This window comes from Danio rerio, chromosome 10, assembly GCF_052040795.2.
Source record: "Danio rerio strain M-AB ecotype USA chromosome 10, GRCz13ab, whole genome shotgun sequence".
In the NCBI taxonomy this organism is placed as follows: domain Eukaryota; kingdom Metazoa; phylum Chordata; class Actinopteri; order Cypriniformes; family Danionidae; genus Danio; species Danio rerio.
The window spans coordinates 897,463-922,400 of NC_141030.1; the positions used below are offsets into that span (position 1 = coordinate 897,463).

The 24,938-nt window shown below is 40.2% G+C and overlaps 2 long non-coding RNA genes across 10 annotated transcripts in view; one reads left to right on the top strand and one right to left on the bottom strand.

The window, feature by feature from the left end:
- Positions 1–24,938, top strand: part of LOC137496532 (uncharacterized) — a 165,272-nt gene that overhangs the window by 101,093 nt on the left and 39,241 nt on the right. For 3 of the 9 annotated variants that reach the window (XR_015500669.1, XR_015500666.1, XR_015500670.1), the window contains 2 exons: positions 1,204–1,397; positions 5,916–6,036. This is a non-coding gene — a long non-coding RNA (uncharacterized LOC137496532). Of the gene's footprint in view, positions 1–1,203; positions 1,398–5,915; positions 7,147–7,255; positions 10,817–24,938 lie in introns of those variants that run through there. The other 6 variants (XR_015500668.1, XR_015500664.1, XR_015500663.1 and 3 more) reach the window with 3 other exon arrangements.
- On the bottom strand, positions 3,073–6,558 carry LOC147841937 (uncharacterized). The gene is made up of 3 exons (XR_015500677.1): positions 5,542–6,558; positions 4,982–5,426; positions 3,073–4,926 (listed from the first exon to the last, which is right to left on the bottom strand). It is a non-coding gene; the product is annotated as an uncharacterized LOC147841937 (long non-coding RNA).

Consider the following 24,938-nt stretch of genomic DNA (forward strand, 5'->3'; position numbering starts at 1 on the left):
CATATTGTCATGATAGCATCACACAGTTGCTGCAGATTTGTCGGCTGCACATCCATGATGCCAATCTCCCGTTCCACCACATCCCAAAAGTGCTCTATTGGATTGAGCTCTGGTGACTGTGGAGGCCATTTGAGTACAGTGAACTCATCGTCATGTTCAAGAAACCAGTCTGAGATGATTGAGCTTTATGACATGCTGCGTTATCCTGCTGGAAGTAGCCATCAGAAGATGGAGACACTGTGCTCATAAAGGGATGGACATGGTCAGCAGCAATACTCAGGTAGGCTGTGGCGTTGATGCTCAATTGGTACTAATGGACCCAAAGAAAATCTCCCCCACACCATTACACCACCACCACCAGCCTGAACCGCTGATACAAGGCAGGATGATCCATGCTTTCATGTTGTTGAGCCGAGCATCTGAATGTGTCAGCAGAAATGGAGACTCATCAGAGCAGCAACGTTTCTCCAATCTTCTATTGTCCAGTTTTGGTGAGTCTGTGTGAATTGTAGCCTCAGTTTCCTGTTCTTAGCTGACAGGAGCGGCACCCGGTGTGCTCTTCTGCTGCTGTAGCCCATCCGCCTCAAGGTTGGACGTGTTGTGTGTTCAGAGATGCTCTTCTGCAGAGCTTGGTTGTAACAAGTGCTTATTTGAGTTACTGTTGCCTTTCTATCAGCTGGAACCAGTCTGGCCATTCTCCTCTGACCTCATCAACAAGGCATTTACGTCCACAGAGCTGCCTCTCACTGGATATTTCCTCATCGTCAGACCATTCTCTGTAAACCCTAGAAATGGTTGTGCGTGAAAATCCCAGTAGATCAGCTGTTTCTGAAATACTCAGTTTGCCTGAATACCCCACTGATGACACGTATGTGAGAATGTCAATGATAGTCTTTCTGCAGACTGTTTTTATTGAGCGTGATCATAAAAAATTTAATTAATACGCTTTTTACTATTATAAGCTGGATATATTCACACACTGTTGACACACAACTGTGTATAACCCCCTTATAAAACTGATTTTTGCATAATAGCGCCCCGTATGTAAGCTAATATACATCTGAGTTAGAAACCACACCACCACCGCTTTAAACAGAAGGCAAGCATGAGACATGATCAAGATAGCATTTGTATTGTAAGTGCATGGATGCACTCGAGACGTCCTGCTCACTTCACACTCTTCTCTCTCTCTTTCTCCACTAGGAAGTAAAGTTGAGATGGGTTTGAGTCGGTCCTCTGGGAACGCTTTGGGAAGAGTTTCATCACTGAAGGTCACCTCTGAAGGATCTGGAGCTCACGGCCGAATCCATCACTGGACACTGCAATGGAAACGGGAGGCTTGTTTTTCTCCAGCTCTCTGTCCGACACTACATCAGCCGCAGCCACTGGGGACTCAGGTGTGTTTTCCTCACGGTGAATAATTGACCCAACGGGGAGGTCGACTCCTGCAATGACAGAAAGGACACCCCAAACCTGCAAAACACACACCGTCCCGAGCTGGAGATTTACACACAGAGCACTGAAAGAAATTAGGCTTTGGACAAACTTAAAAACAAAGTAATTTGCTACAGCTAAAATTTCGTTCAAATTTTTACATTTAATTTAAAGGTGCTGTATGTCAGTTTTTGACTCTTCTAAAGCATATAAAACACCATAATATGTTTGCAGATAATTCAGAAACATGCTAACATTTTTGTTTATCTGAGAAACAATGCTGAAGTCTGCTTTAAAAATGTGCGTTACATCGTGAAACGTCTGTCTTTGTTTTGGTCTCTTTAACCTGCCCTCTGCCAGTTTAGCTTATTATATTTCAGCAGTCCGGGTTGCCTTGATGGAAAACAGCGTATTTCATTCATTCAGTAAGGAAATCTCTCAAAGCATGCATCCTCGACTGAAATGTGACCTCCGGTGGACAGTAGCAGACTCCGAAATGAGACGCAGATTCAGAGTTCCACATGAGGTGGTTATTAATTAGCAAATAATATAATTATTACAAGTGTAAACATTAGGTGAGCAGGTTACATTGTAACCCCGTGTCCTAACAACAGCTACATGACAAGATTTGAGGTGATAATTGGGCTGTTTGCACCAAACGAAACATGACAGAAATGTAAATACAGCCGTTCAGAAGCACAGAATAGTGCACTCACTGCACTCCAGCCAAATGGTAAGGTTTATAATTTAATTAATACATATTAAACCTCTTGAACATGATTAAATGTAGAAGCTGAATCACTGATATGTGTTGGTTTGCAGTACTCAAGTTCAATCTCAGACAGCTTATTGTATTTTTCAGATCTGAGCTGAACTATCTGCTGCTGCTTTCAGTAGTATGGCAATAAATGTCACGTAAAATAGCATTCAGACTCACATTATTAGCATTTAACACTGAATAAAGCACATGAGCTGTACCTGAGGTGATCATTCTTCACCTGTGAGAAATAGAAGCCGTTTCTGAAATGTAAATTTCAAGTGTTGATCAGGACAAAAACTCCTTTTAGTATGGAAATTTTTTTCTTCTATTGCGTGTCATTGCCTTTTGTTAGAAAATCAGCCTTAAAACAGCCTTTAGGCTCAATAGTCAGGCACACTCACGTCAACCTGGCAACCTGTGCTTGCGTGCACTCATCAGAGGAGCAGCCGAGCGAAAATGTGTTTTGATCCAGGCGTGCAATACCTAGTTCAACCACTGGGTGTCAAACTTATATACTGCACCTTTATAATAAAGCAAAATATTCATTGTGGTTAAGGAAAAAAATACACATTCACACTTAAAAAATGCAGGGTTCCACACAATTATGTTTTCTCAACATTAATCAATTCAGTTAACAAATATAAGTTGATTGAACATAAAACAATTAAGCTGCTCCCTAAAAATCTCAAGAATTGTGTTGTTTCAGTTCTTCTTCAGTTTTAATAAACAGCAAAAATATTTTTTGAGTGCACACAAAGTAAATACGTTGGTTACTAGAGCATTGTTTTTCTTGGTTACATTATATATTTTTTTATGGATTTACACACTGAAAAAAAATAATTCAGAAATGATTCCTTGGATTTACTAAATTTTTTTACCGTTAAGTGGCTGTAAACAATTTATTTAGGCTGAATTTAAACAAACAAACTAAGAAGAATTTTATTAAATTTAATTTGTTTGTTTAAATTCAACACACATAAATTGTTTGCAACAGTTCTGCAGACATCTTTTTTTCAGTGCAGCAGGGGAAATAAGTATTGAACACCACCGTTTTTCCTCAGAAGACATATTTCTAAAGTTGCTGTTAATTTGAAAATAATTTACCAGATGTTGGTAACAACCAAAAAAAAAAATGCATGAATGCAAAGTAAACAAATCTAATTAGTTTACAAATTAACTTATGCATAATAAAATGAAATGACACAGGGAAAAACGCATTGAACACATGAAGAAAGGAAGGTGTCGTTTGGCAGGGAAAGCAGCAGCTGAAATCTCTCAGTAGTTCTTCAGCAACCCTCTGCCCTTCTTCTGTGTAAATGAAGATCAGCTGCTTCAGTCCAACCCAGAGTGGACATTTCAGCAAGACAATGATCCAAAACAGCCAAGGATACTCAGATGCTTTCAGAGAAAGAAGATAAAGCTGTTGAATGGCCCAACCAATCACCTGACTATAATTTTTTTACTATTAGAGTTTTTACTATTTTTTAAGGTAAGTGGTTGCAAACAATTTGTATGGGCTGAATTTAAACAAACAAATGAAGTTGAACATTACTACATTTAATTTGACTGTAAATTGTTTGTTACCTTAAAAAAAGTAAATCCACAAAGGTAAAACAATGTTATTATAGAGACCATGAATTAATTTACTTTGCTTCAACCTAAAAAACTATTTCGGAAATAATATGATATCACAGTAAAGTTTAAAGTAACCATAGTATACGGTATTGCTAGCTATTTTATTTTCAATAGTGAGATAAACTATCTGGAAGTGTCACGTAAGATGATAATCAAACACATGAGAAATGCATGAATGCTGAACAGCAGTTCTTTTTTCCATGTGTTCACATGACATGAAAGCTGCTGGTTTAAAGTAAAAACACTACTTTGAGAAAAATCAGTGCTGTTCTTTTCTCCTTGGAGGTTCAGTTTTGCTTTAGGGCAAATTAAATAAACAGATTATAATCAGAAATCATATCTTATTCACTTCATCCAATATGGAAATGTCCTATGAATGAAAGACTCTGTAGTTTTCTCAGTGTACTTTGTATTCTGCATATCTAAATAGCAGCCCCTATAAATCCAGTTTGCTCCGAAACACTGCGCGAGATGAAAGTTGTGAACACGCCATTACTTAATGGTCACGCTCAGCAGAGCAGTAAATATAGTTTGGCACAGAAGCGTTCGCTCTCAATCTCCTCTCGTTCGCTGCTCCGTTCTGACACTTCCATAATGAGGTCATGTTGGAGAAATCTGCTCCGCTTTTGGCTGGACACTTTCGTCTGGAGTCCTGAGAATGTTATTGTTTTGATTGGAATATTGTCTGTGAGCATGCGGTGGATTGTGGGAATAGTTCTCTCCCATTATGCTGTGCTGATACAGAACTAAACGTAAATGAATGCCAGTCTATAGGCCTTAATGGCTTCCTCTGAGCTGAAATGTGCATATGAGATTGGAAATTTCAGTTCTGACAAAGGCTGAAAGTGGTGGATCAGTGTCCAAACAGACTGGCCATGTGACCAATCAGAGTAAGGAAGAGCCATTAAGCAATCACAACAGATTGGCTCTCCTGACCAATCAGAGGGTAAGATAAGGGCTAATGACTAATTATAGCAGACTGGGTCTCCTGACTAATCAGAAAAGAGTTGGGCAATTGACAAAGCAAAGCAAACTGAACCATCTGACCAATCAGAGCAGAGTATGGCGATCTGACCAATAACAACAGACTCAATTACCTGACCTGTCAGAGCAGCGTAGGGTTATTTGACCAATCACAGTAGGTTGGGTCACCTGACCAATCAGAGCAGTGCATGGTCATTTGACCAATCACAGCAGACTGGGTCACCTGACCAATCAGAACAGAGTAGGGCCATCTGACCAAACACAGTAGACTGGGTCACCTGACCAATTTGATCGGAGAGAATCCATCTGACCAATCCAAGAAGAATACAGCTGTGTGACTAATTTACCTGACCAATCAGAGCAGAGTACTGTCATTTGACCAATCACAAAAGAGTATGGCCATCTGACCAAAAGCAGCAGACTGGGTCACCCGACCAATCAGAACAGAGTATGGCCATCTGACCAAAAGCAGCAGACTGGGTCACCCGACCAATCAGAACTGAGTATGGTAATCTGACCAATAGCAGCTGACTGGGTCACCTGACCAACCAGAGCAGAGTATGGTCATCTGACCAATAGCTGCAAACTGGATGACCTGACCAATCAGAACAGACTGACAATCTGATCAATAGCAGCATATACTGAGTAACCTGACCAATCAGAGCAGAGTATGGTCATCTGACCAATAGCTGCAAACTGGATGACCTGACCAATCAGAACAGACTGACAATCTGACCAATAGCAGCATATACTGAGTAACCTGACCAATCAGAGCAGAGTATGGTCATCTGACCAATAGTAGCAAACTGATGTTTAATACATCTAAAACCAATATTAAACCGGTAATAAATGTACAGCATAAGCAGAAATATAAAGGAATGCTACCGTAAACAAATAGGGTTGCGGCTTGAAGGACATCCGCTGCATAAAACATATGCCAGAGTAACTGGGGGTTCATTCTGCTGTGGCAACCCCTGATAAATTCGGGAATAAGCTGAGTGATAGTGAATGAGTGGGTGAGTGGAAACAAATCTAATGTATTGAAACGCTAGTTTTAAGATGATGTAATGAAAACACTGCTCATCTCTGTTTGTGGATTCAGGTGGAGGAAGGAGAGCGGTTCAGTTTCTCAGAACACCATCAGTAAATTCAGCTTCCTGTCATTCAGAATTGAGTTTCCTGTGTGCTGTGGCCAATTCAGAGCAACAAAAGAGCTGCAATCTGTAAGTGACATCTCTCACAGTAAACGTATTAGGGGCTGAAATAAATGAAAAGAAAGATTGACTGAATAGAAAGTGCTCATAAATTTACTAGCAATTCCTCACTGAGCTTCCCTCCGTCACTTTGTGAGCTAGTTAATGTGAGTTTCAGTTGATTTGTTGCAGATTTGACCTGCTTGACATCTGGTTAAAGCTAGATTATATCACATCACCTATTCAACTGGCTACTAATGCATGTCCAACATGGTTTCATTTACTAAAATAAATTCTCAGAAACATTCTGAATTAGCTGAATAACTGACTGATGACATTAAACAGTGTAACCCATTTACTGCTGTTTGTTTAGTTATAATGACGAGGAAATTACATCAACAGAGTATGGCCATCTGACCAATCACAGCAGACTGGGTCCCCTGACCAGTCAGAACAGTATGGCCATCTGACCAATAGCAGCAAACTGGGTGCCCTGACCAATCAGAGCAGAGTACAGCCATCTGATCAATCGGAATAGAGTACAGCTATGTGACCAATAGCAGCAGACTCTATTACCTGACCAATCAAAGGAGTGTAGGGTCATTTGACCAATCACAGCAGACTGGGTCACCTGACTAATCTGAACAGAGTATGGCCATCTGACCAATCACAACAGACTGGGTTAACTGACCAATCAAAACAGAGTACGGCAGTCTGAACAATTATAGCAGTTGGTCACCTGATCAATCAGAGCAAAGTATGTCTATATGACCAATAGCAGCACACTGGGTAAACTCACCAATCAGGGCAGAGTATGGCCATCTGACCAATAACAGCAGACTGTGTCACTTGACCAGTCAGAGCAGAGTATGGTCATCTGACCAATCACAGCAGACTGGGTCATCCCTCCAATCAGAACAGAGTATGGCCATCTGACCAATCACAGCAGACCAGGTCACCTGACCAATCAGAGCAAACTATGGCCATTTGACCAATCACAGTAGATTGGGTCACCTGACCAATCAGAACAGAGTATGGCAGTCTGACCAAACACAGCAGTTGGTCACCTGACCAATCAGAGCAAAGTATGTCTATATGACCAATAACAGCACACTGGGTAAACTCACCAATCAGAGCAGAGTATGGCCATCTGACCAATCTAAGCAGACTGGCTCACCTGACCAATCAGAGAAAAGTATCTATGTGACCAATAACAGCAGACTTGGTAAACTCACCTATCAGTGCAAAGTATGGCCATCTAACCAATAACAGCAGACTGGTTATCTTGACCAATCAGAGCAGAGTATGGCCATTTAACCAATAGCAGCAGACTGGGTATCTTCACCAATCAGAGCAAAGTATGGCTAAGTGTCCAATAATGGCAGACTGGATAAACTCACCAATCTGAGCAGTGTATGGCAATCTGACCAATCACAACAGACTGGGTCACCTGACCAATCAGAGCAGAGTATGGCATTATGACTAATAGTAGCAGACTGGGACATCTGACCAATCAAAGCAAAGTATGACCATGTGACCAATAACAGCAGACTGAGTTATCTCACCAATCAAAGCAGAGTATTGCCATCTGACGAGTCACATCAAATTCAGGAGGGTTGCCAGTTATTTACAACAAAACTAGCCCAAAGACTAGTCATAACAACCCAGTAATATCACAACTCAAACCCACCGCTGCCCATCATTACCCATTATAGATGATTTCAGCTGTGAAAATAACGGTATATTAATAATTATAATTATAAAGGAAACATAACTCCTCAACAAAACTTCTCGACATTTTGCATTAGCTGAGTGTTTTTCTTGCGTCAGTATTTTTCTTGTTCATTTGTAATAATACCAACAATCAGACGAGAAGATCCGCTTCATGTTTATCTCTTTACTTAAGCGGTTCTGCTGGCAGCTGTGTTTCCTGTTTGCTAACATTAGCGTATGCCATTCACTTAGCATCAACCACAGTCATACAACATTTGTGTTCATCATGACGTGCGTGACGTGTCAAAGCAATGCAATTACAGCAGACAGACCACCTCCAGTCCTGTAATGAATTTCTGACTTAGCAAAGACAAATGCCTGAATATGGAGTGATTGTCAACTGATGTATTGCACCGTATTAAAATCCCCGCATTAGCATGTCAGAATATATAAATGGAAATGCATTAAAGATGCCAGGCGTGGAGTGATGCACACACACACACACACATGCACACTGAGCATGAATGCAGGACAGGCTACAGTAAAGAAGCCTTTGTGTTTTCTCTAGGAGTGCACATGAATGAGTGATTTAATCTGGCGAATTATGCCCAGAAACAAAACAAGGTTGGTCTTTCTGTGTAGCGAGAGTGCTCTCGGTGGACTGATGTGATGGAGACAACTGCGAATGTGGCCACATATCATCAGCGGGGTCACATACAGTCAGCGGGAACATCCATCAAAATCACAGTCGCCTCCAATTACGCTCCCCTTGAAAAGCACCATGGGTAACGTAACATCATTTCTATTGACTGTTGTGATGCTGAGGAGACACGGCCAGACAGAGTCCTCGCATTAATACAACTGATGACCCTGTTTGTCATTTTCCCCCCATCATGAGGGTGTCACCTGGAGGAACTCATTGAGTGGAGCAGATAGACAAAAGCCTGACATGTTTAACCTCTAATATCATTGAGTAACAGTGTACATTTAAACATTAACATTAGTGCATCAGGGCTCTATTTTGGGCCCCCTGCAGTTTAGAATTTACCTTCAAAATCTAGAGCATGAGCGAAAAAAAAAAAAAAGGCAATTTAATGTTTTATTACATTAAAATAACTCTGACATGGGGCTTTAGAAGAGACACAAGTAAATGACAGGCTCAGGAAAAAATCTGGAGATCTGAGAGAGGTATTTATATAATTTTCACCGTCCTTTCTTGAAGATGTAATCCAGCACAGCACTACACAACAATCCATTATGCCTCCTATGTATAATACTATAGGTAACCTAATGCTACCAACTCATTCCAGAATTTCGGGTAAATTTCAAGCATTTTTCATTTATTTTACTTATACTAAGTGAAGTTTATTAATAAACTAATTTCGAGAGGATCACGTGCTTATGATTGACACTGCTGGCCTCGAGTCAAGCTAATGAACGAACCACCAAACAGACGATTCATAACTCAGTATAAATAACCAAGCATCTTACCTTTAGTCATCTTCGTCTTGAAGAATCCCCCCTTCCATCCCCTCTCCTCCTTTTTTGGAGGACAGGAAAAGTATGGGGAGCAGAGATAGGGGAAGGGTCGGCAAAGGACCTCAAGCCGGGAATCGACCTCCTTGGTGCCATGTGTTGAGGCACTAACCACAAGGCTGTTGGCGCCAAATGATTTAAATCATTCAACATTTTCCATTGCCTAAAATAAGCATTTTTATTTTATTTTATTTAGTTTTTTTGTTCATTTTGACAATTATTTTTATTTGCTTTCACATAATACGTGATGTACAGTCTCACAATATACACACTTATCTTAGACTTACCATAGTGATTCAGAATAAGGGCAATTACAATATTAAATTTAACTAATTAGTAAAAAAATACATGTTTAATTTTTATTTTGTCAGTATTAGGGTTTTGTGAAGCTCAATTCTTGTGGTTTTACTCAGTTAAGTTAACTGTAGTGTGCTTCATTTTTTACGCCCTCCAGTGTGTCGTGTCATTTGTTGCTAAAAGCCCAGTGATTGTCTATTTAAAGCTCTTCGTGACTCTTCCCGCTTCATTCCGCAGGTTGTTGTTTTTCACGCTGAGCGCCTTTAATTTAATCCTGTAGTTCTGGATGACTCTCAATGCTTCACACGTAACGGACGTCCAGCACAAGAGAAATCAGTCTCGCTGCTCCGTCCGCACAGAAAGCGGCTAAATGTAATTTTCCGCCGCCCATGTGCTTTATCACAACAGTTTATTCATTACTGTCCACAACAAATGTGATGTTCTCAGCGGCGGCCAGTTGTTTTACTGTGCTCAGGCTCATTTGCTGTAATTGGAGAGTTGGCTGCGTTCCTCAAAAGAGCGAGTAAAGCATTGGTTCTGCAGACGACTGATATAAATACTGCATCTGCAAACATGACCCGAACACGAGAGATTAGTTACACTGGGGGAAATTAGAATAGTGAAGATTATTAATGCTTCAAATCAATATCGAGAAGCACTTCTTGTGATTTGTATGTTCTAAAAGGAAAGTTTGTTGGCTTGAACAGGCCCTGTGCAAAAGTTTGTAGGTGTAATGTGTGTGACTATAAGTCTCAATACATCTTTCTGCGTGTTTATGATGCTTCATGAGTGTGATGTAAAACTGTTATACCAGCCTGATCTCACAAGGAAGCGTAACTATTTTATGTTTGTCAGTTTAGTGGTTAATTTGCACGAATTCATAGTCGTATTAAAATGCCTGATTTGTAAAAGAAGTCGTGGCACCACCAAACCCTGCCCTTAATCCCATTAGGGATGTCATTGGGGCATGAGAACATCATACTAAAGTGTACTAATGAGATTGTATACATTTATATAAATTAGCCAATAAATCAAAAAGTTACAGATTGGCGTGATATATCATTCACTGTAAAAAAAATGCAGGGTTCCACACAATTCATTCGTGTTGTCCCAACACAAATCGATTAAGTTAACTGAACACTTTTAACGAATTTATGTGGATTGAACATAAAGAAATTTTGTACCAATTAAAAAAAAGATGTACTAATGAAATCTCAAGAATTGTGTTATTTCAGCTCATTTAAATTAAGTAGTTTAAACAAGTAAAAAAAAAAAAAAAAAAAAATATATATATATATATATATATATATATATATATATATATATATATATATATATATATATATATATATATATATATATATATTGTGTTGGTCATTCATTCATTCATTCATTTTCTTGTCGGCTTAGTCCCTTTATTAATCTGGGGTTGCCACAGCAGAATGAATCGCCAACTTATCCAGCAAGTTTTTACGCAGCGGATGCCCTTCCAGCCGCAACCCATCTCTGGGAAATGTGTTGGTTATGCTGTTATTATATGTTTTCTACTCTATATTGATGCATGTCATGATTTTGCCAGGTACAATGTGATCCTGGATTAACATCTATGTTGATCCTGGAACATAGTCGTATTCAACTATATATATATATATATATATATAGTTTATCTCAGAATTATTAGCCCTGTTTATTTTTTCCCCAATTTCTGTTTAACAGAGAAGATATTTTCAACACATTTCTATCCATAATAGTTTTAATAACTCATTTCTAATAACCGATTTATTTTCTTTTCGTCATGATGACAGTAAATAATATTAGACTAGATATTCTTCAAGAAACTAGTATTCAGCTTACAGTTAAATTTAAGGGCTTAACTAGGGTAATTAGGGTAACTAGGCAGGTTAGGGTAATTGGGCAAGTTATTGTATAACGATGGTTTGTTCTCTAGACTATCTGCATCTATTCTAGTCTAAATAAAGCAAATAAGACTTTCTCTAGAAGAAAAAAATATGATCACACATACTGTGAAAATTTCCTTGCTCTGTTCAACATCATTTGGGAAATATTTTAAAAAAGAGATAAATATTCAAAGCGGGGTGAATAATTCTGACTTCAACTGAATATACACCATTTTAGGTTTTGCTTTTGGCCTGTACAGCAGCCCTGAATTGTCAAAACACCTCTGAAAATGCCTTTTCGAATGCGGAAAAATTATTTCATTTACGACAGGTTTTTAATATGATTGACTCAATGTGAGGTTGAATTGATTGATATTAATTCAGATTCAGTGTGCAATAACCTTTAGCATTAGGGTTGTGGTTAGGGTTCTACATCATATTCAATCAAATCATACTGTATCTACAGTATATGCTCATGTTGTTTGTCTCTTTTTCAGTAAACAGTCTTTCCTGTTTCTATATATCTGAAGGATTGCAGCAGTAAATGAGATGCACGCTCATGAGGACGGCGGCTAATTAGACATCACAGAGCACAAAAACAGCTCTGGATAATCATCTTTGGGCCACTTATCAAAACTCCAGGGCCACAAAACCCGATTATAAAGCTCTCAAACAGCTGATCTGTCCTTCACATCTCATCAAAACCAGCCAAGTCAGCTTTATTTCCACAGAGCTTTATTCAATACAATCCGGAGCTGCTTTACAGTAATAAACAGCCCGGGTCAAGTTCTGTTCTCTTACAGAAGCATCAGTTCAATACGCTTTTACTGAATGTTAAGTAATTTCTTAATGCAGCATGAATATTTGCGATGAGGATGGATATTCTCTCTTATCTACAGTAGAGTGAACCTCTGGCCTCAGGCATCCCAATGCAATAAAAGGCAAAACATATTTATTATTCCCCCTCTCTTTATGGCACAGGCTGCTTTTTCCCCTCAGTAAATCATCATATGGGAAATGCTTTGGAAAAACAGCATTTAAAGGCCGGTCCCACACCGAAACCAATTACCATTTCAGCCAGAGAAAAGCAGCTAATGTGATCTCGCTCTCTCTTTTGGATCCCACAGAAATGTGTGTGTGAATGACGCCGGACTGCCATCACAGCATTAGACAGCTGTAGTGCTGATACTGACTCTTTACACTGACACTTGCGGTCAGAAATCGGGAAATATTTGCCAAAAGATGTCTGCTCTAAGCAAGGCTGCATTTAGTTGAACTGAATATACAGTATAACTACCAAAAGTGTTGTTGTTGTTATTTTCTGTGAAACAATTTTTCATTGTCGTCGCCGGCCGCATGATGATATCTCTCCCGAAGAACACTTCATTTAGGGGTCCATTATTAATTCTGTTTATTTATTTGTGTAAATGTGTGTAAATCGATATTTAGTCAGTTTTTAAATTAATTACAGTAATATTATTGACTTATATGAAAATGTTCATCTGATTTATGTACAATGCAGCTTTTAGGGATGCTCATTTCGGATAATTTTGCTAATCGACAACCGCCGCTCGTTAATCGATTATTAACGGTTAACTGGTCAGATTACTATTAAATTATTATTTTTTTTTTATACAAATTGACGTGTCTATTTTGTGTCTGACACATTAAATATTGCATATTAAAATACTGATTTATTTTAACATGCTAGCATATTAATAACAGAGCGTAAGAACAGAGCATCTTAACGCACCTGCAGTGCTGCCAAAGGCATAGAAAAACAGAATAAAACATATAAAATTAATCAAATAAATAGGCCTTATTGAATTATTTTCACTTAAATAATTCATTTAGAGAACAAAACGAAAACACTGACTGATCCTTTTTAAGAAGCGGCTTTTTTCCAATCATGTTTTTTTCTTCCGTCAAATAAAAATAGCAGACTTCCTCAAATCGCTCGCTCCACGGAAAATCTTTATTATTTAATGCCCCGCTGTTGTTATTATTATATCACAAAAACTTTTAACATTTTTAATAGAAATCATTATTTTAAAGATTATGTCTTATGTTTCCTCTCTTACTCGCGGTTCAAGTTTGCACGTTGCGTGATGAAAAGACAACGACAACGCGTGCATATGTTGACTTTTGTTGACATACAGTTTTGTTGTTTAAATATGATATTGCATTAATTTGCATGCATGCTTTATAAGCTGTTAAATGAAAGCTAAAACCAATTTGTTGTGTGTATGATGCAGATCTACGAGGCGATCAGCATCAGCGCTGGTTTGGGATCAACTCGTCTGTATCAAACAGCAATGTTCTTCTTCCATTTTGCTTCTTTGGCAAATATATCTGCAGGCACGTGTGGTCATATGTTACTGTCCCGCGAGTTAACAAATATGTCTGTTTAGAGCAAACGTGATGTTCCATTCCAAAAACATTGAGGCGCACCTCGCTACTTTTACGTTCACAAGGAAAAAACGGCGCGTGCCTCTTTTTTAATGTCATTATGAAACGACTGAATCAGCTGGGTATTGATTGTGCAAGAGTGTTGCTGTCTGTGTTGTTACAATTGTAATATTTAATACTATTGTAATATTCAAGATTTGTAAATTCATACAGCTCTGGATAGCTTGAAACAGCGAGCACCAGTCTCTCCTACGTCTTTAAAAGTTCTCTGTAGTTGTCTTGACAACACAAACTGCTGCTCTGGGATGAGCCGTGTGCAAAACAATAGTAAATCATTCAACAGATGCCCCTCAACACAAAGAGCGCGTTTAATCAGGCCCTTATGCAGCCAAACTAAAAATATATGAAATAACATTTTTTAATCGTTTAACTGACACCATTAATCGGTTACAAACGCACCTTTTCGATTATCGGTTAATCGATTATTTTGAGCATCCCTAGTTCATACAGTAACATTTTCTGTCTGTTAGTAGAGATATTATAGGAGGACTTGCTTTGTTTACCAAATAAAGTGAATCTAATTTAATTTGCATTGTAAACATTAATCAAAAGTTAAAAAGATATATTTATTTCACATATTAAGGTTTTAGTTATGATACTTGCAAAATAATTCTGCAGAAATCCCAACGCAATCTCACGGCAATTCGTAACTTTTTGATTTAGTGGCTAATTCGTATGAATTCGTACGATCTAATTCGTACAATTTAATACGACTTGCTCATCCCCCAATGACGGTTAGGTTTAGGGGTGGGGTTAGGTGCCACGCCTCCTTTTTAAAATCATACAATTTCGTACAACTGAATTAGCCACTAAACTGCCAAAACGTAAAATACTTACGTTGTCTCGTGAGATCAGAAAATCCACAGATTTTTACCAAAACTCTCAGCAGAAATAGCTAATTATTTATAAGTTCATATAATTGTTTATCACCAGTTTCTAAATGGTCTGTCTCTAAAAGTCATGGGGATGGATCCTCCCCCTGTCCCCTCCTGGCTGCTGCACCCCTACCTACATTGACACCTCTGTGTAGACGTCCCAAAAATTCCAGGATGTATCGAGGCATGTGAAGGCAAAGGAGACCGGTCAGTCCTTTCACTGGATCTTGCCAATACCTACATGTATGGGTCCATATTGCCCACGCTGGTGGAGGCCTCAGTGGTTACAGGCAAGATCAAATTCCTCATAGTGGTATAATATATTTTTTACTTTCAATTATCTATAATATAAATAATTATTAAAACTATTAAAATTATTAAAATATAATACTATAATAATGTAACCTTCCTGGTGTGTTTGGGTAAACTCTGACCGGTTACAGTTTAAAACCCTCATAAATATTGTGTTTTACATCTCATATCCTCAAGGCTTTATGATATCCTCCACACTATGCACTTGAACATATAAACGTGATGATCACCTCTTTCATTGAATGTTGCCTATTTTCATCAATCCTGTTACATCTGTGGTGTTCCTGGTCAAAAGTGACCCCCATAGGAAATGACTGAGTATCCAGATGATATTCATCTATTTTGCTGTGACTAGCTGTGACTTTGTAGCTGCCTGCCGCTCTGGGTGGCAATCTGCTGCAAATTCAGGTCTATGTAGGTCTGTACAGCATGAAGAAAACAACCAGCCTCTGAGCGAGCTGAGAAAAGCTCACGCGAGCTTTGCTTGTCAAACCTTAGTTTCTCGCGATTCTGCGATTGCGCAAAATCAACAAAAAGTCGCAATTTTTTTTTTAATTCTGCAAAATTCCTAATTTAGATGCAAAATAATCGCGTATAATCAGATTATATTGGATTCATTTATTCAAGTTTGCAGTTAATTGTTTTACATGACTTCTTGCACGTGATGTATTGGAGTGTTTCTGAAAAAATGACGTATCGCCTGCGCCCTCACAATCCAAACATGGGGGCGGAATCCTAGAATACAAGACGATGCTAATTTTCCCAAACTTTCCACCAGTGTAGTTTGGTGTATATATTGTCATTTATGTTAAATTATTCAGCCTTAAATGATGTATAAATCTCAATTTTCTTAAATTGACTGATATTTTGTGGTCCAGTGTCACATATTATGTTATATGTTATGATGTCTGAATACTTATGTGACACTAAAAGCAGGAGTAATGATGCTGGGAATTCATCAAAGCTATCAATCACATTTATTCACAGTCATTTGACGCAGATTATAATAATATACTTCACTGTCTGGACTGTGTGTTTGATCAGTAAATGCAGCCTTGATGAGCAGAAGAGGCTTCTTCTTCCAAGAACACGAGACAATGCAACTTTTCCAAACTTTCCACCAGAGTAGTTTGGCGTAAGTATTGTCTCCAGTCATGATCCTATAGTGGAGTCCAGAGGGGACGAAACTTCTCGGTGGCCAGAATTGAGTTGGCACAAGCGAGTTCCTTTAATCCTTTCCAAGGCATTATCTGGTTTAGTCACGAAGCCAGTTTGTGGATTTTCTCCAGTTTGAGGCCTCGGTCGTCTTAGCCACGTCCACTGGGGAGCAATCGTGCGAAATCCTGCCACCGATCCAGGCGGCACCGAAACCAGTGCTGGACGGTGAATAATAGAGCAGACGAGTGAGCGGAAATCATCTGGACGGCTGATAAATGACATTCTGCTGCTCCAGAATGCTGTTTTATTAGCTAATGGATAAAGGTCCAGTCCTGCGGTGTCGCTCACTTGCATATTGATGAGTTTCTCCGTCTACTTACTCGTATAGTAGCGCATGCCTTTATGTTGGAGCGCTGTGATCATTACTATTGGAACATTTCCTGTTGCACTCGCAGACACAGATCGCTCTACTTTGCTTATGTCATGGTTTTCTGTCAGTCCATGCATCATCTATCTGTCTTTCTGTCCATCCATCCATTCATCCATCCACCCACTTAACCCTCCACCTGTCAATCTTGACTGGTTTTCATCAATCTATCCATCTGTCTGTCTGTCTTTCTGTCTGTCCATCCATCCATCAGTCTATCCATCCACCCAATCATCCATCCATCCATCCATCCATCCATCCATCCATCAGTCTATCCATTTACCCAATCATCCATCCATCCAGCCATCCATCCATCCTTTTTGGCTGGCTTTCATCAATGCATCCATTTATTCCCCTGCCCATCCGCCCATCCATCCATCAATCCATCAATCCATCCATCCATCCATCCATCCATCCATCCATCCATCCATCTTGACTAGTTTTCATCCATCCATCCATCCGTTTATCCATTCACCTATCCATTGATCTCATCTGGTTTTCATTAATACATCCATCTATCCTTCCATCCGACCATCCAGCCATCCATTTATCAATCCATTCATTCTTCCACTCATCCATTCATCCATCCATCCATCAGTCTATCCATCCGCCCAATCATCCATCCAGCCATCCATCCATCCATCCAGCCATCCATCCTTTTTGGCTGGCTTTCATCAATGCATCCATTTATCCCCCTGTCCATCCATCCATCCATTCATCCATCCATCCATCCCTCCATCCATTCATCTATCCATCTTGACTAGTTTTCATCCATCCATCCATCCGTTTATCCATTCACCTATCCATTGATCTCAGCTGGTTTTCATTAATACATCCTTCTATCCCTCCATCCGTCCATCCAGCCATCCATTTATCAATCCATTCATTCTTCCACTCATCTTTCCATTTATCCATCCATCCATCCATCCATCCATCCATCCATCCATCTATAGATTTATTCATCCATCCATCCATCTTGACTAGTTTTCATCCATCCATTCATCCATCCATCCATCAATTCATTGATCTCAGCTGGGTTTTTCTATCAATACATCCATCTATCCCTCCATCCGTCCATCCAGCCGTCCATCTATCCATCCATTTGTTCATCTACACATCTATCCAATCATCCATCCATCTATCCATCCATCTCGACTGTTTTTTGTCTATCTATCTATCTATCCATCCATCCATCCATCCATCCATCCATCCGCGGTGTCACTCATTTGCATATTGATGAGTTTCTCCGTCTACTTACTCGATGGAGCGCTGTGATCATTACTATTGGAACATTTCCTGTTGCACTCGCAGACACAGATAGTTCTACATATCAAATGATTTCTATCGCTGTTTAATATCACCCGTAAGGATCTCTTCGCTCTCTGATGGACCACACACGCACACATAGAGATGATCAGAAGACGCCCGAGAGCTTGATTAAATGTGACAGTCTGATTTACCTGTGTCATCCATTATTGAACAGTGAGAAATTAAGGTGATAAAACTGGGAATAATATAATGTGCTGTATTACATATTTCTGCTCAAAAATAAATGATGGAAATATAACTTTCAAAAATGAGTCGAAGTGAAGTGACTACTGTGCGCTACGGGAATATTCACAAGCTGGCCAATAAATAGTGTGACTTAGTGGCTTTAGTGTAGTTTGTAATTAGAGCTACAGTAGGTAGATGTTAAGCTGTTGTCAAAAATGTAATCTATTGGTTTAATAGTTTTACATATACCACAGGGGTTGTCAAATGCTTGATTCTGATTGGCTGATGGGCATTCTGAGGCGTGCCGTTATTTTCTGATAAATGCACCGCTTAAGTTGTTCTGGCCGGTTTGGAGCGCAGTACAGCTCCATATCACTACACTTTCACTGCTACAACAGTCAACAGTCACATCTAAAGGCAACAGAAGGCTTTGGAGGAGAGCAGTTTGAGGACAAATACCTGACAAATAAATCTGAACTATAACAAAGCAGTGTGTTTAGCAGCTGTGCTGACCACCATCAGACAATAATCACCTCTGGTCTGTTGGATTACTTGGACCTAATCCACACCCAAAGCATAAAAGTCACTTTGCTTAATGTCATGGCCGCATCACCACCTTGCATTGGGTATATGCATTATTTTCTAATTTAATGGCCCATCATTAATTATTTTTTTTTATACTCTGATTACATTTGGATTGCTTTTAGAGTACTATTACAACCATCCAATCAACTATCTATCCATTCAACCAACCGACCATCCATCCATCCATCCATCCATCCATCCATCCATCCATCCATCCATCCAACCAACCTACCAACCAACCGTCAGTCCGTTCGTCTGTCCGTCCGTCTGTCCGTCCGTCCAACTGTCCGTCCTTCTGTGCAACCAACCAACCATACATCTATCCATTCAACCAACCAACCAACTAACCAAACATCTATCCATCCATTCATCCATCCATCCATCCATCCAACCACCCGTCCATCCGTCCATTTGTCCGTCCAACCGTCCCTACGTCCAACCAACCAACCAACCAACCAACCTACCAACCAACCAACCAACCAACCAACCAACCAACCAACCATCCAATCAACTATCCATCTATCCATTCATCTATTCAATCAACCAACCAACCGTCCGTCGAACCAACCAACCAACCAACCAACCAACCAACCAACTATCCATCCATCCGTCCGTCCGTCCAACCTACCAACTAACTAACTAACTAACCAACCAACCATCCAACCATCTATCCGTCCGTCTGACCGTCTGACCGACCGGTTTTTATCTATCTATCTATCTATCTATCTATCTATCTATCTATCTATCTATCTATCTATCTATCTATCTATCTATCTATCTATCTATCTATCTATCTATCTATCTATCTATCTATCTATCTATCTATCTATCTATCTATCTATCTATCTATCTATCTATCTATCTATCTATCTATCTATCTATCTATCTCTGCCTGTCTGTCTGTCTGTCTGTCTGTATTATAAATCCACTTGTAGTAAAGTATGTGCTGATGGGTTTCCTCAGATCTGTTTCTGTCTGCCCCACATTATACCCCCCTCTGCCCACTTAAAATAAAGCCTTGTCCATGCATTGATAAACCCGTGTGGACCGCACCGTGTGTCTTCAGACTGGAGATATCCATTAAACTTCTCCCTCCGCTTAATTATGCGTCTACAGTGCAAATAAAAGCAGAGCGGTAATGGAAAATCATTGCTTTGCATTGTCATGCAGATGCTGAGGGCGACTCGTCTTGAAAACGGGATTGTGCGGCTCCAGAAAAGTGCCAGCGTGGCATCGATCTTACGCAGAGGAAAATAAATTGCGAGGCCGCAGCAAACTCTCTATTCTAGCTGTTTTGACAGAGACGACATGCAGGAAAACATGTCCTTATAATGGACTGAGTTTATCTGCTGCGCGACTGCTGCACTCTCTGCCTGAGTGCACTCACACTGCATTGGGTTATTGGAGAGGAGAGAGACGTGCGTGTGTGTGTGTGTGTGTGTGTGTGTGTGTGTGTGTGTGTGTGTGTGTGGTATTAGGTATGTGTGTGGTATTTGTTTCTCCTCTTGCCCTGATTATCAGCCTCAGTCTCTGCAACAGGTATTATTGTGTGTGTGTGTTTGTCTGCAGCTGTATCCCTCCTGTCTCTCTCCAGCACACACACACACAGCTAATTGTTAAACTTGATAAACACATTCAGGATTGCGATGGCGAAAGGCCAGCGTCTCATTTCCATAAGAGAGTGAGAGAAGAAAACATCTGGTGCTCTACTGTAGATGTGCTTCATGACAGTGCAGTCTGAAGGCAGCGGGTCTAACATTAATGCTGTAGATGCAGACGAGCTGTCCAACCAACCAACCAACCAACCAACCAACCAACCAACCATCCATCCATCCATCCATCCATCCATCCATCCATCCATCCATCCATCCATTCAACCATCCATCCAACCAACCAACCAACCAACCAACCAACCAACCAACCAACCATCCAACCATCCAACCATCCAACCATCCATCCATCCATCCATCCATCCATCCATCCATCCATCCATCCATCCATCTGTAGGTGAGCGCTCGGAGATTTAATCATGTGTGGGGAATCAAGATCACTGCTAACTTAAATGCTAAAGAGTCCTGCAAACTTGATCTGGCAGTCAGTTTAAGTTTAGCTTGAACTTTAAGTGGAACTTTTAGTTGGCAGTTTGCTCTCTGCAACACTCACATGGTCGCCCACTGAAGCTAAGCAGGGCTGCGCCCGGTCAGTACCTGGATAGGAGACCACATGGGAAAGCTAAATTTGCTGCCGGAAGTGGTGTTGGTGAGGCCTGACCATGTGTTTGGACTTGTGGGGGAAACCGAAGCATCCGAAGGAAACCCACTCCAACACGGGGAGAACATGCAAACTCCACACAGACACACCAACTGACCAAGCCAGGACTCAAACCAGCAACCTTTTTGCTGTGAGGAGATTGAGCTACCCACTGCGCCACTGTGCCGCCCCAAAAACAGATAAATCAAACACAAATTAAACACCATATTCACAATCTCTCGTCTCTCTCTAGTCACAAACTTCAACTCAGCTCTGAACTACACCAATAAATCATTCAGTACCTCACAAAGGCAATCAAAGAAGTGGTGTCACAGCTTTTAAAGTTCTGTAGACCAATCAGAAGCAAGCAGCAATCAGCCAATCAAAGTAGCCAATCAGATGATTTCCAGATGAGCAGAAAGAGATGAGGGCTGCGCCTCAATCAGCTCCCGAGGGCGTGGGTCAGAATTTGAGCACTAGTACGGGCACTGATGAGGTTGGTTCACTACACATTGGGACACTAAGTGTGACATGAGAACGTCCTCATTGTACATCATCAAAACTGAAATATATATAAACAACAGCAGGACTTTTATTTTTCACGTATCAGCCCTTGTCTATTGTTCAAACTGACTACCCTTTCATTATGTTGGGGGCTGTTTTTGCCCCACTGACTTCCAGTATAGTTTTTTGAATGCAAAGCCATGACAGCATACAAGCATGCATTCTTGATTCTTGGTGGTTTTCACAGTTGGAAAGAGAGACAGCTTGTCATTTTTACTGTTGATCATCATTTGGCAGCATTAACCCTTTAGATAGGCCTGTGCACAAAGGTTTCTGGCTTTTGTATGGAGTTCTACTGGATTCGAGCACTAGTAAGGGCACTGATGAGGTTGGTTCATGACACATTGTGACACTGAGTGTGACATGAGAACGTCCTCATTGTTTGTGATTAAAAGAGGATGGAGTTTATAAGAACTGATTTTTTCTCATACATATATTAAAAATTGGAGACGCAGTGGCGCAGTAGGTAGTGCTGTCACCTCACAGCAAGAAGGTCGCTTGTTCGAACCTCGGCTCAGTTGGCGTTTCTGTGTGGAGTTTGCATGTTCTCCCTGCATTCGCGTGGGTTTCCTCCGGGTGCTCCGGTTTCCCCCACAGTCCAAAGACATGCGGTACAGGTGAATTTGGTAGGCTAAATTGTCCGTAGTGTATGAGTGTGTGTGTGGATGTTTCCCAGAGATGGGTTGCAGCTGGAAGGGCATCTGCTGCGTAAAAAAAAATGTGCTGGATAAGTTGGCAGTTCATTCCGCTGTGGCGACCCCGGATTAATAAAGGGACTAAGCTGACAAGAAAATGAATGAATGAATGAATATTAAAAATTGACTACCCTTTGGTGATGTTGGGGGCTGTTTTTGCCCCATTGACTTCCATTATAATCACATTTGTTTCATTGCAAAGCCAGGCCAGCATAAAATAACGCATTCTTAATTGGTGGTGTTTTTTTCCTGTTGGGAAGATGTAAAATGTTGTATTATTTAAAATATTTTAAAAATGTATGTCAAAATAATTTTCATTCAATTATTCATTCATTCATTTTATTTTCGACTCAGTCCCTTTACTAATCAGGGGTTGCCACAACAGAATGAACCACCAACTTATCCAGCATATGTTTTACTCAGCAGATGCCCTTCCAGCTGCAACCCAGAACTGGAAAACATCCATTTACACACATACAGTATGGACAATTTAGCTTACCTAATTCCCCTATAGCGCATGTGTTTGGACTGTGGGGGAAACCGGAGCACCCGGAGGAAACCCACGCCAACACGGGGAGAACATGCAAACTCCACACAGAAATGCCAATTGACCCAGCCGGGGCTTGAACCAGTAACCTTCTTGCTTAGAGATGATCGTGCTACCCACAGTGCCACTGTGATGCTCAACATAAGATTTCAGTCCTATGCATTTGGAAACAGGAGATAAGCCCCTGGTCTAATGCGCCACCTGGCTTGAGAAACCAGTTCCCTAAGACTTGCTTGTAGTCATTATTTGGGTAGCACACATATTCTGAATGCCTTCGGCAGACCTCAAACGAGCCATATTAATCTAGATTAATTACAAGATTACAGTGAGATTAACCTAGATACAATTTTTATAAATACCCACCTAAAATATTTATTTATTTTTTGCTCAATACTTCAATTTTTTGTTTGCAATATCTTTTATTTTGCAAATATATATATGGCCCTGGATTGACTCCATATTATGGTCAAATTAATTCTCAAAATCATCTCAGCGTGGATGAAAACATCCCCAACAGCACAACATAACAGTTCAATTCAACCCAGTCAACAGATTTTGAGCAGAAGCCACTTCATAAGGCCCAAAAGCAGTGCAACAGGGATGTTTCTGGGATGTTTCAGAGAGAAGCATGTTATTAGCATGTCGTCTGCTAGTTGCTAGGCTTTTGTAAGTGATGCACAAACACAAAATCAAAGATAAACTATTGCACTGTCCAAAACTGAATGCAGCAGTGAAGCGATCAGCGTGTTGTTCCTCTAACTGTTTACTGCAGCGTAATACTGGAATGTGACACAGCCCACACGGTTTCCAAGGATACAGTTCTTGAGAAAAGAGCCGATAACAAACCTCCATCTGTTCGGCTGTATTCATCACACATGCCCACGACCCATTTCCCCCAAAACTTCATCTGCCAACTCGCAGTTCATTAGCGAATAGTGCGAGCATCAGTTAAAACTTCTCTGCGCCGCTACACTGTGCTGCATCATTAATCATTGTCTCTTCCAGAGCGCTCGGGCTCCTTCCTGCCAGAGATCATCAGAAAAGCCAGCCGCTGGACTATTTTACCTCTACAATCCTCATTACTCAGGGCCCGCAAACCCAGAATGCCACAGTGAAACACTTTCCTTAAAGCTCTGATTAATAGGGGGATCCTGTATGGAGTTCTGCCACGCACCTGCTAATAGATCTTCTGCAGGTGGGCGACTGGTTAACAGCACTTCACACTCACCTCAGGACACACACATGCACGGTTGAAGAATTCAGAATCATTAGCCCTCCTCAATATTTGGATCCCCAATTGCTGTTTAACGGGAACAATGTTTTTTATAAGATATTTTTGTCAACCCTTCCCATTTTTTCTGGGATTCTCCCGTATTTTTCTATCCCGCTATCATCCAATAAAGGTATTTTCCTGTATTTCTCCCGTGTTTTCAGTCTTTCTCTGAAGGGTGGCAATAAACATTAAGTGCTCTATTTTGACGATTTAGGCGCAATGTACAAAGTGCAGGGCGCAAACGCATTAAGGGCGTGTCGGAATCTACTTTTGCTATTTTAAAGATGGAAAAATCTGCCTTGCGCCGTGGTGCATGGTCTAACAGGGTTGAGCTTATTCTCTTAGTGAGTTATAGGCAGGGCCAGACAGAGTCTGCAGTTTTTTGCAATTTCTGCGGAGAATTTTGATAAAAATCTGGAGTTATTTTGGAAGTATCATAACTAAATATAACTAAGATATAACTAAAACCTTAATATGTGGAATAAAAAATTATGTTTTTCAACATGTTAATGTACTCCCGACTGAAACTGAATTATGAGTAGGGGCAGAGCTTCATTTCAACATGTTAATGTTTTTCCAACTGAAACTGAATATTGAGTATGGGGCGTGGCTTAATTTTAGCATGTTAATGTACTTACTACTGAAACTGAATATTAAGTATGGGGCGTGGCTTAATTTTAGCATGTTAATGTACTTCCCACTGAAACTGAATATTGAGTATGGGGCGTGGCTTAATTTTAGCATGTTAATGTACTTCCTACTGAAACTGAATATCGAATATGGGGCGTGGCTTAATTTTAGCATGTTAATGTACTTACCACTGAAACTGAATATTGAGT